The 12,798-nt window shown below is 51.7% G+C and overlaps 1 protein-coding gene across 4 annotated transcripts in view; it reads left to right on the top strand.

Annotated features, from left to right (window-relative positions):
* PCDH19 (protocadherin 19) overlaps positions 1 to 12,798 on the top strand; it is a 69,411-nt gene that overhangs the window by 19,387 nt on the left and 37,226 nt on the right. The gene's annotated exons all lie outside the window — the stretch shown is intronic.

Below are 12,798 nucleotides of genomic sequence, written 5' to 3'. Positions count from 1 at the left end.
TGCATGTCTCTCCTCCATCTCCAGTTCCCTCCGGTGCTGGGCAAGATCCCTTTCTAAGTCTTGCCGTGTAATTAAGTGATTTAGAGCTGTGGTCACTTGTCGTTCACCCAACTTTTAATTGGTCCACTTTATTTCTCATCTAATATTAATGACGTTTTCCCTCGAACCCTGCTGGTGTGTTTGCAGGCACGGGAGCCATGGGTTTCTCTGGCTGCCTCCAACCCAGTCATATCTCGCCACGTTAAAAACATGATTGTGTATGTTTGCTAGACGCGGCATGACTCATATAATCACCATGCAAAACGCATCATTCATAAATTGTTTAGCGCGACCTTTTGTACAGTAGCACTAATTATTATTATCACAGAAGCCCAGTAAACTAGACTAGTAATTATCAGGGATTTAGTTGAATGGACAGCTAAGCTATTCTTGGCAAGTTAGTCAAAGCAGTTGTCATGACAGCCACACAAATGTGTCTTATGAATTGGGTTAATTAGGGTAATTAATAACTGTTGTTTTGCCCTTTTTAACAAGGTATTGCCTAGACAGTATCAAAAAATAGAAATTGTACCTAGCAGATATGTTCCTTTTCCGGCAGTAACCTTCAAATCACAAAATCAAAGTAGTAAATACCTGTTGGGTTGTCACTTCACAAATAAAACTGTCATACTTTTCCTTGCACGAAAACCAATGAGGAAATGGGTATATTCTCATCTTACTGCTGAGCTTCCACTGCTGCTTAGTGCTACTGAGCTTTGTCCTCGTCATTATTAATATTATCTATTTTAATGCTGTGCTGCTCTGAGCCTTGGTTGTAGACCAGGTCTCCGTTGTGCCAGGCTCCCTATGGACAACTCCCTTCTCTGATGGAGAAGGCCACTCCAAGGTCCTCTGAGCTCAGTGGAGATCAGAGCAGACTCTATCCGTACCAGAACTTAAAGCCAATTCTGAAGTCAGCACCATAAATTATTGTTGTTTTGCTTGTGCATCGTTTAAGCCTCATCAGGATGACTGTCTGGTGCCAAATCTCCAAGTTCTTGCTCAGGCAGAGCATCTGTTTCTTTCAAAGGAACTGTTTTGCTGAATAAATGATTTTGGTGTTGCTGTTGTTGTTGTTGCTAATATTGAGTAAATGGTAGCAACTGATGCTGCTAATAATGAAGTAGCACCAAAAAGCCTCAAAAGCAACAGAAGAAAAAGCTAGTGCCCACCCCGGTGCGCATCCAGTGAGTGAACTGCACTTCTGACACCACCGGCTGCCTCCTGCGAGGTCTCGCAGCCTTGCTGACTGCAGGAGCGCGAGGTGTTTTTGGGAAGAGCCTGCGACGTCTGATCTCCCGCTGCCGTCCGGCATCAGTGGTCGGAGGAGGAGGTCTCATAAATGTAGGGAGGATTCAGCATTTAAGAAAGTACATTTTTATCATTTCACCCAGTCATACCGCTCTAGTTGTAGCGAACCACGCTACCAATTCATACAACTGCAAATACAGCTGGCAGGAAACCCTGGCGGTGTGCAGACGGGGTGGCGACCATCTCCTGTGGTGTTGGGGCTGCCACTCGCCTGTCGCCGTCGGCCGCCGCCGGGCTCGGCACCTCCCGGCATGGTCTCACCAGGGACTGGAGGATCTGCTGCCGATTACTGTGAAAGGCCCAAGATTAGAGATGTGATTCAGAAATATTACATAAGGTTTGTAGAAAAATGACCTGAATACGTGAGTGATGCCTCTGACTGGCTCTTCAGCTGCAAAAAGCCTTGTCTATTTTTATCACTTCTGGGCTTTCGAAGCCCTCTTTTAACTAAAGCTTATTTGATAACACATGTCTTGAAAAGAAAAGAATACGAAAAATTAAGGAGCAAAAAAGGAAGGGGAAAAATATTCAAAGAAAAGCGCCTCTGTGGAGAAGGTAGGGTTTTAATGAAGAAATATTTTACACCGTTCTCCTGCAGCCTTAGGGCTAATAGCCTGGAACTGGTACTTTGGCTCCTTAGAAAGCCCAACAAGACAAGCCAATTACGGCCTCTGAAACATTTTTATTTTTAGTTCCTCGTAATAGCAATTCATCCTCCGCCATGGTACATTAACTGGAAGGAACAAGAAGTAGGAAGGTTTGGGCATCTTTGTAATAGCTAGCGGGCGGTGTTTACCGTGTTGCTAACGTTGTGCCGTGCGTTGCCCACTCTCTTTTTGGGGACGGTGGGGGGTGAGTTGGGTGCCCCCGGCACGGAGGGGGGCTCTGCACCCTCGGCATGCGCCCAGCCGCCCGGCGGGAGGAGAGATCGGGGCCTGTCCGTTCTTCCATGCTGCCTCTCTCGTGACGCCAAGGTGTTTATTTTTTTGCATTCGCCTACCTGAGTAGGAAAAAAAAGGTGGGAAAACTGGTTTTGATAAATAATCTCATTGTGAGCACAATCCCCTTGAGGCTCAGGGCGGGAGCTGGCAGCAGCTAGTCCGGTTGCGACTCATCCCTAGCAATTACAGATAAACAATTTAAATGATAACGAGACGAGCACGTGGGGCAGCGTTCGGCCCAGTTTCATTATCCTCCGACATGGGGGGATTTTAACGGGAGCTGGGCTGATTTCCCGCGCTCTCCGCCTGCCCACTCCCGTTTCTCCCCGTTAGCAGGGAGGGACGGGCAAATCCTCCGGCTGCCGCCCTGGCAGCCACCTGCAAGTGCCTGCAAGTCCTGTCTCATTTATGGGCCAAGGTGGTGGCTTCATCCTGCGCCTTCATTATTTTTATCTCAGCTGCAACGGTTTTGGGCTTTTCTTCCCCCCCCCCTTTCTTTTTTCTTTGCAGTGTCAAATCTGTGATTTCTTCTGTTCCCTGCAAAATGCATCGTTCTGACCTGCCACTCCGGAAAGTGAATGACAAGGAGTTTTAGTTAGCCCTAGCGATGGGAACGTTTGGGGAAAAAAAGGGTTTCTCTGTTATATTTGTTCTAACAAACAGAAGGAGGCAGAGGAAGGACAGTCCTGAAGGGGTTTTTAACAAATCTGTAAGTCCTGCCCGCTACCCTCGGCCTGCTGGTTAGCTCCAGGTTGTTTCTTGCGCTCCTTAGAGCAGGGTATGGTCCGTGTCAGAAGCTGCATTCCCATATCCAGTACCCCCCTGAAAGTCCTGTGGGTGATGGGAAAAAGGTGTTATGAGGTTTATTGGCTATTGCAGCCCTGCAGGGATTTTCCCTTAGCCCCCCTGCAGGAGATGCCCCCTTCCTGGGTCCGCGCTGCGGCTTTCCCTCCGGGTTCGTGGTGCTGGTGCTGGTGCGGAGCGGCTGCCCCCGGCCGCCCCGGCAGCGGCTGCAGGAGCCGTCCTGCTGCGTCACGGCCTGTAAAGAGCTTTCGGATTATAGATGCCACACGAACGTACGGCAGTTTTCTGATTATTGCCTTTTTGCACTTCAGAGCGATACTGCAGATTTCGGATATGTTGACAAATTCGAACGGGTGATATTATTTGCGGCTTTCAGGAGTGTAATTACAGCTTCATTGTGTGTCGCCACTCGCAGAATTGAATCTGGATTCCTAATCCTATGCCCTTTTTCAAAATCACATCACAGCAGCTCCTTTCCTCCTGCCTCCGATCCATTTGCAGACACAAAACGAGAAAGCCTGTATTTCTTTGGGGAGGGGACAGGAGTCCAGAGCGGATTAGCGGGTATGCCTGTGCCGTAGCAGGATCGGTCTGGAGACTTTTCCTCATCCCGATGAGCAGTGTGATGTGAAAGCATGAACTCTCCCAGCGATTTTTCTGCAATGCTTTTTATTTTATCAAGAGAAAATGGAGGCTAGAGGCAGTTCCTTCAGTGTTTAATAGTGTCCATCAGAGGCAAATGCCCTTTATTTAAGCTGCAGTAATAATTAGAGGGTTGCTAGTGTTAAGCAGCCATGGAGTCTGGCTCTAAGGAATGTTCATTGTGCCTCGTTAAATTTGGATTTAGTACTTAAAAGGTCAGAAATAAATATTCTGTTTATATTTCGGGGGTAGTAAATCTAAATGGATGCTGTGTTTGCACATCCTCGTCTCAGCTCGTTCCTGCTGAACGGGGCTAGGCAGCAATCCGAACGTCTGCAAAAAGGCCCAGCCCCAAAACCAAGCATGGTTTCATTGATCAAGAGCAGGAAAATGAGCTGCTGTATTACATCTAATTATAAAACATCAATATCAGACGCTAAATGCACTTACTGTTTCAGAGACACTATATCGCTAGTTTACAGTTTGCAATCTCATGTATTACAGGCTTTAGCAATAAGCTTGGGTATAGGAGAATGGCCTCAAAGGGAGAAGCCAGAGGTCAGATCCTTTTAACCTTTATTGAACTTCTCCAGGTGACTGACTCTTAAATGCTCCTTAATAATAACTGAATTGCTTCACATTTCTCTTCGGCCTTGTTTGGGGTTCTTGACACAATGCAAGTACCTGCCACTTCCCTCCTTTTTTCCCGGAAAGGCAGAGGTTTTGCAGCCGAGGTGCCGTTCACCTCTGGGTTTCATCTCGGCTGGGTTTGGAGCTGGCTGGTAACTGGGTTGGTGATCACCTGCCGGATGGCTGGTGCCTGTGCGAAGTCCATCGGGGCTCTCCGGCGGGTCCCTGGCACACGGGGGCTCGTCAGCGGGTGCTCCGTGACTGGCATTAATTGCTTCCCCGGCTGGCATCCCCGGCGGAAAGGCCGAGGACCGCGGGTGCCGCAGGGCCCTTGGTCCTGCCAGTTGGGGTGGAGGCAGGCCGGGAAGCTGCCGTGGCTGCGGCTGGTAATTAGAGGTCATCGTCGCCCACGGCGTCAGTCGGGCACCTTTCCCCGGCACGCAATGTGCACGCTGAAATGAGCTCTAGGACCCGTCACGGGGTTTCTGCTGGCTGGAGGCAGCGGCTGGCAGCCAAACGGGCTGTTTCCGAAGGCCCCCGACACGGCAGAGGTTTCGAGGCCAAAGCGCAGCAGCCGCTGGCTCCCCAGGTGAAAGCGCTATTAGTCATTTGGGCTGGAGTTTGCACTGGGTGTTTAACCAAAGCCTTAGGCTGGTGCTGCTTTGAAATCTCCTCCAATATCTGCCGTGACTGCCGGTGCGTACGCTGGGTACTCAGTGTGTAAGAAATTGGAAGCGTAGAGTGATCTGTCTTCTGCTGCGTCTTCCCAACTTGTGTCAGTCGGCTCTTCAGGAGCCTCAAAACCAGAGGCTGAAGCATTGCAGGTGCTTGACATTATCGATACCCTCATGCATCTGAGCAGAAGTAGTGGCAAGCGCGCCTGGGAGGAGAAGCGGCGTTTTGGGAAGTGGGTCAGGCCATTGTTCATTCAGGTCTGAGCTCCAGCCTCTGGTTGTGGCCTTTGACTGATGCTGCGAGGCAAAGCCATTCTCGTCAGCAGCCTGTAGTACCCTGGCCAATTACGCGATGTCAAACACCAAGGGGGAAAATCTTTCCTGACGTCTTTTGTGATCAGTTTACAGCCTGGAGCATGGGATTCGATTATTCTTATCTTAGTGTGTAGAGAAACCAGTCATGTTGCTGGTCATAAAATCAGCCTTGGCTGTCTTCACTGCCTGCAACGCGTGTCTGTCAGGGTCCTCACACCCTCGCTGTCACTAATGAAGAGCCCGTCTCCATGCGTGCAGCTGTGTGAGGGGTGTCAGAGTTGTCTGCTTGGGTGAGGACGTCGCCTTCTGCGTGGTCTAAGAGCTCTGCTGGGCTGTAGGTTGTCATCTTGCATTGTGAAGTTGCCTCCAGAGTGGGCTTTGGACTTGCAGTAAGGGTTCTTTGTTTTAAAATGCCTTTGTTCTCCAGTTGCTCTTGTTGAGATACCAACCGGCTTGATGATGACTCCTGTCCTCGGATTAGGGAGCAGTTCTTCCCCCAGGACTTCTGCTGGTCAGGGTGTTTGGGGAGCTGTCTGGCCGTGCTCACAGTCCCCTCTCCAGTGGTCAGCCTGGAGTCTCTCTGCAGCCCTGGGAGGTGGCCGCTGTGCTCCGGGCGGCCAGCCCGTGACCACCTCCCCGTGCCGTGTCCGTGTGGGTTGTGCAGGAGCAGCTGTGCGTGCGTCGAGCCCTTGCCCGCGGTGCCACGCCTGCTCAGTCACACCGCCTGAGTCTCACGAGGCAGGAGGTTCCTCCTGCAGCTCCTCTCCGTAATGTGCAACCTGCGTTGAACCAGGGATGAGTTGAAGGCAGATGCTTTCCATGAGTTCAGGACACACCTAAGAAGCCAAGTCTCCTGGAAATCTTCTCCAGGTCCTGGAGAAGCCACACGGCTCCCTGGGAAATGGACCAGCGAGGCGGAGGTTTGCAAAAGGGTGAACTAGGTTTTAGCCCTGAGGTCCCTGTCGAGTTATACGGAGCTGAAGAGTGCTTTTGTGTGAGCAGCTGGAGGTGCACCAAGCCGTCAGGTTGCAGTGGTGGGTCGCTGCTCAGAAGGAGGGCTGAGATTTCCAGAGCCCCAAAACCGCCAGTGGTTTGGCTGCAGGAGAAGGCGGTGGGGCTTTGCTGGGGTGGCAGCCCAGCTGCCCTTGCCGTGCCGGCCGCGTGGCATCCCGAACGCCCCGAGTGCCGGGCATCTGGGAATTAACTCGGTGCCTGTCCCAGGGAAACAACGCCGCGAAAATCTGGCATGACCCTTTGAAAGTTCGCCCTAGATTTGTGAGCCAGATGGCAGCAGGAGCACTTTTGCCTCCTCTGGGCTTTGTATGTTGTTATCTTTTGCCAAAAATGTGTTCGGAGCAGAGAAAAGGCATGTCACTCCATCACCAGCACCCAGGCTGATGCGTGTTGCTTTTAAAGAGCTCTTTTTCCTTCTCTCTTTTTTTTCCCCCTGTCTTTAAAGGGCAGTGCAGAGGGGGGTGAAAGAAGAAAAAACCTCTGAGTTTTCCCCCTAGGGTGGTTAAAGAGCGTCAGTGGGTGTTGATGGGAGCATCGTGGCCACCTGAGCGGGGAGGCAGCCTGCGGGGCTGCTCGGTCCTCCTTGTCCTCGGGCGGGCTGACTGATGGCCGTGATTATGCTGTGTTTTGTACGGAGCCTGTTCCCGTTGGGAAGGAGTCTCAGACCACTTATTTATTTCCCATGGGGTAATAAGCAGCTTGCTAAATGATAATGACTTGTAGTCATTGCTGGTGCAGACTTCATTTGACCCAGTCCCCATTTTGAAATTATCCATGTTTCACAAGGGTAGCTGGAGTGTTTTTATTTAATTTGCATTATTCTATAGCGCACATAATATAGTTCAAACCGTAAGAATTAAGTGTTGGCAAGATTTCCTAACAGGAAGCAACAGATTTACTTCAGATTCTGGAGTTTTTGATTGATTGTCCCATGAGAACAAGGCTGAGGAGTAAATGAGAATGGGAGAAGCAGTTTTACAAGCCCTACTTTTCCCACCGGGAAGGCTGCGTGTATTTTTGTGAATGATTTGACATTTCTGTGGTCCCTGAATATGCCTACAGCACTGATATAAGGTCAGAAGACCTGTTCTCCCGGTGAATACGTGCATCTTAATGCGGAGATTGAGGGGCTGGGGTGGAGGAGCCATTGCATAATTTGGGAGGATTTTATTAAATCCAGAACAAGAGATGCACGTTGCAGCCTTGGAGAAAGGTCCATTTTGTTTTCTAGTAATAAAGGGTGACATGCAAGCTTTATTAACAAGGCATGCAGGAAAAAAAAAAGGCTCAAGGGATAACTCTGAAAAAGTGGTGCTAAATGTGTCATTTTTATGAAGCTGATTTTGTGAAGGGTTCCTACATGCTTTGGCAGGAGGTTGCAGCAGGTTTACAATAATTTGTAGAAAGACAGAAATGTTTTCACCCTGAAGTGAGGAGAACAGCAAAAAGCCTGTGTTGATGTGTTTGAGATTTGTGTTGCGAGTCAGAGATTTTGGAAGGGTGGATACCTGTCAGTTTGTCTAGGGAGAGGCGGGTCTGGCTTTGAGCAGCCCTGGACTTTGGTGGGGGGTTGAAACGCAAGCAGAGGACCTCTGTGTCCTTAACAAGCCAGATCCTGGATCCAGATCCAAACATAGCATTAAAGGTGGGTTTTAACCTCCACAAAGTCCAATTTGAAAACAAGAAACAACAACCCCCCCCACTCAAAATAGCTGAAAAGTGGGAAGAGCGGGAGAAGAGCCGAGTGGTGAGCACCTGCCCGGAGGTGGAGGAGGCTGCTGGGCATGAGGACGCGTGCCGGTTCCTTGCTTGAGGCCGGGTCTGTACGGCCGTGCTGTGCCGTCTTCTGCCCCCCGTGCGCGGGAGGCATTTTTAAGCACGCTCATTTGTATGTTTTCTGCGTCACAAATAAAACCCAGAACCACCCGGCCGCTGAATTATTGAGGTGAAGCGTTACAACAGCTTAACAGCTTCCTAACGAAGCGGATCCCACGGCTTAACCAGTGCTTGGCCATGGCCGGAGACTCTTTGGGGCAGGGAATATGCTCTTTTTCCGCCTCTGGTCCATGGCCCTGGTGCTGCACGGCGGCGTTCGTGCAGGCAGTCGCCTCAGCCCGCTGACCTTTACGCTGGCCCCGCTTCACTTTCATTAAGCTTTTACGTTAAACGGCCTCTGGATCCTTTGGCTTTTATTTCTGTTATTTTAAGGCAGAGTGTAAGTAGCTGTTAGATTAGTATCTCGTTTCTAATAGGTCATCTGATAATAGGAAAGTCACCCTCCCCATGTCCAGTTCAGGAAGAGTTTTACTGATGTTTATGCATCTTTTTTTTAATTTAATGGAAATGATAGTTCTCAACAGAAAGCAACCACTGGAAAAAAAAAAAAGCTGTTTAAAATTTCCCTGCTGATTGCTTGATTCTGAGTGTGTCTGTTGTTATATTTATATTTGTGTTGCTAAGGCAGCAGTTAAAAGCATTTTTCAAATTAGACATTGGTAAGCTGCGTGCAGAGCCAGGGCTTTCTCTTTGATGGAACTGACATGAACATGCCTGCGTGCGAGAAGCAAATCCCAAAGTCGGGAGGACAGCATCACTCTCGTTGTCTCCCGCAAGAGAAACGCTGGCTGGAGCCTTAGCTGAGACCACACTATTCAGTCTAGATGGTATGCGGTGCTTCCCCATATCTCAAATACATTGCTTATTCATAGCCTACCTGCTAAGGGTCTGATCCTGACCAACGCTGAGCGTCCCTTATGCTTGTTAAGACGAGTGGGAGCTGAGCGCTGGCAGCCCCGTTGGGCAGGTTCCCGGCGTCCCTGGTCTGAGCAGGGAGGGGAGACGGCTGTGCGGGAAGGGCTCGCCTCTCCTCTCTTGGATTTTTATGGGAGCAGGTCTGATCATTAAGGAAGTAATGGGTTTGTTTGCTTTTGCCAAAATAATGAAGAAGAGGGGGCTGGACTCCTTAGGATGTGCTTTATGAAGAAGCGCGCCGTTTCATCGGCAAAAACAAGCCTTACCTTTTCCCTCTTTTTTGTGCTTTGACTTTGTTCTTCGGGCCTCATTAAGACAGGGAGCATATCCTTTTCCAATTAAAATGTTGACATGTTGGAGACGTTCTCCTTCCCAGTCATTTCGCCTCTGTTTGTAAGTGATTGCACTTTGCAGGGTGAACTAGAATTAAATCAAGTGAACTTCGATTGAATAATGCAAACTATAAAGCAGCCCTTCTCCATGAAAAATCTCATTTCTTTTTTATTTTTCTCTTTTGATCCCATAGCCTCTATGGAGATAACCTTGACAGATAATCCCCCAGCTGAGGAGCAGCCTCATAAACTGCTAGCCTGCCTCGTAAACCACCTGGAGCACACCAGGTTGGGATGCACAGCCAGCCCTCGCGGAGGGGGCAAACCACCAGCGAGCAGAAGCAGATTTCCCTTCTCTGCTACCATGTCGTTCCTTGTCTTGTCTGAAATCTGGAAGTAATTTGCATTAGCAATGCTTTTCCCGGTGGCACGCTGGATTTGAAGCCCAGGAACGGATAGCGCGCATAGCTAAACCCCCGCAGCAGCTGAACTTGTTGCGTGTAGAGTTGCGGCCTTGCATCTCCGGGAGGGACATGATGCCGGGTGTCCGGAGCAGGGAGTGAGCGTGCGTACCAGAAAGAACATTATTCCAGTCAATCAAACTGGAATCGTGGAGAATTTGCTCATTAGAGAATGATTTCTGTTGGTCCAAGATTTGGTCTTTTTTTTTTTTGTCAGCAATCAATAACAAAGCTCCGGTGACATGGGTACAGCCAGGGTTTAGCTCCAGGGCTGTGCCTGGGCTGCAGAGGCAGGCATTTCCCCCAGCCCGCTCAGGACGGAGAGTGGTGTTGTGAGGGCAGCGTGGGGTTGAACGTGGCCTGCAGATGATGCTGGGTGCTCCCTTGGATGCCTCGAGCTTGTGCCATTGTGGCTCCACTGCTCTCAGTGCTTTAAAGCTCTGGGGCGCACCCGTATATATTGAAATTTCCTCTTTGCTTGCAAAGTCCATGTAGCCTGGATGGTCCCTGCCTGCAGAAGAGGGGAGAGAGGGATCTGCTGGAGAGATTGCGGTGGGATGAGGCCTGTGGCTCCTGATGGAGGATGTGGCACTCCGGGAGGTGGACACCCACATACCCGAAGCTGCAGCAGCTTTTCCATAGGAGCATGTGCTGCTGCCGACACTGCAGGAACGTCCTGGGAGGGCAGCACGACGCCTAGATGTCTTTTACGCCTGGCTGCATCTCCCTTCCCTATTGGTGGCCACTTTCCCACCTTTGAGGTCCCCGCTGCTGCGTTGCTGGAGGTGTGCTGGCTCTCGGCAAGGGGGTTGCTGGCTGGAGCCTTGAGTCGGAAAGGGCCACGTGGCAGCAGCAGTCGTTCAATGTGATGGTCATGGTCAGGCGTGGTGGTCCCCCATGGAGCGTTGTATCTCCAGGGTCTTCCAGAGCCAGGGAGCGATCGGTGGGTGGCAGGGCAAAGCAAGGCACGCGGGCTGGTGGTCATGGGGCAGTGTTTTCCTCGGTCGTTTCCAGGGCAGCCCTGGACGTGCTCCTTGTTCTACCTCTCGTTCTTCTTGCCCGGTTTTACCGCGGCCGAGGAGGCCACGCCGAGCGGCGGAGGGGCAGGCGGCGATGGGCGGTGGAGGCTGCTGACGGGCCCGGCAGCGGGGCCGGAGACCTGGGAAGGAGCCAGCTGAGGCCCCAGATTTGCTTGAGCCATTTCCACCTCTGCCAGGCTCGGATGATTGAGCGCGCTCCCCTCTGAACGGTGATTGCTTTAAAACTGTCGCTGATGCTTCCCGGCCTCCATCGCTCAGCTGCTGTTGCAGCCTGTTTGCCCAGTGCTTCCCTCCCCGTGCCGTGCGGCGCTCTCGTTCCCACCCGCCCCGTGCCTGGCTCGCAGGAAGGGAGCGGCGGGAATCTCGCCGGGCATGGTGGTATCCCTGCCCCGGGGATGGCAGCGTCGGGCGTGAGGGGTAAACACCGGATCAGAACATTTCTGCAGCGTTTAAGTCTTTGGCATTGTGTATTTTAAAAATACATGTGGATGTTTCCTACGGAGACACGGAGCACTTTAACAATCACCGTCGTGCTGCAGGAACAAGGATGCAGGAACTGCAGGGACTAGTAGTTTGTGCAGTAAATCTCCTGCGTGACTCTACAGCAGTAATTACTATGTGAAAGTAATAACTGAGCTGTGCTGAGTGCGAGGCCAACTCCCCCAGCTCGCAGAGCCTTGCATGTTTCTCTCTGAGAGGCTCCTGTTTGGTAAATTAGATATTGTGCTGTATTTCAGAAAAGGTCACACTTAACCAACGCTGCCTTTGCTTTATTATCTTGGTGCAGCAGTCTAACCTCTGCTGGGGTACGATTGGATTTCGCATTCGGCTCGGCTGCAGCTGCCCCGCTCTCTGCATCCTGCCGTTGTGATTACGTTAGCAGCAGACTCTGCTTTCCTTTATTTATTGAGACATTAAAGATGCATGCATTTATTTTTACCATGTTCATAATTGCCATAAAAACAGGCCGTAGTATTCCAAAGTGGCTCTTTGGGAGGGAGAGAGAGGAAGAGGCTGGGGGAAAGGAGGAGCTGCAGCGAAGCCTCACCAACTCCGGGGCCACTCGCACCGCGGCGAGCGCCCTGCTGCCTGGGTGCAGCATCTCCCGCTGCTCTACGTGGGCTGCCGCCGGTGCGCTGGGGTGACGCTGGGGCCCAGGGGCAGGGGCCATGTCGGTGGCTGAAAGCGGTGCATGCCAGCAGCTCATTAGTGACTGAAGTAAAGATGCTGGCATGGGGAGCAGCTGGGCTCTGTCCCGGCCGCTCCTCACCGCTGCCAGCTGCAGACTCTGGGACTTTCTCCAGGTCTGCCTCAGGCCACCCTGTCCCGGCCACATGGCTCCCACCGCATCCCAGCCACATGGCTCCAACCCCACCCAGCCATGTGGCTCCCACCCCACCCCAGCCACACGTCTCCAACCCCATCCCAGCCACGTGGCTTCGACCCCATCCCAGCCACGTGGTTCCCACCTCATCCCAGACATACGGCTCTGACCCCATCCTGGCCACACAGCTCCGACCCCATCCCAGCCATGTGGCTCTGACCCCATCCCAGCCATGCAGCTCTGACCTCATCCCGGCCACATGGCTCCTACCCCATCCCAGCCACGCAGCTCCCACCCCATCCTGGCCACATGGCTCCCACCCCATCCTGGCCACATGGCTCCCACCCCATCCTGGCCACACGGCTCCCACCCCATCCTGGCCACTTGGCTCCCGCTGCATCCTGGGGCAGTTGCTCCGTGGCCTCGCTGGCGGTACCCCATGCTCCCTTCCCTGCTTTCTGGCTGCTTTTCTCGAACGTGTTCAGTTCATTCCGTACCTGACGTTAGGAGCACCAGAAAA

This window comes from Dromaius novaehollandiae, chromosome 11 (assembly GCF_036370855.1).
Source record: "Dromaius novaehollandiae isolate bDroNov1 chromosome 11, bDroNov1.hap1, whole genome shotgun sequence".
NCBI classification, from domain to species: domain Eukaryota; kingdom Metazoa; phylum Chordata; class Aves; order Casuariiformes; family Dromaiidae; genus Dromaius; species Dromaius novaehollandiae.
The sequence above is the reverse complement of the archived record's forward strand: the minus strand, read 5'-3'. Positions and strand labels throughout refer to the sequence as shown.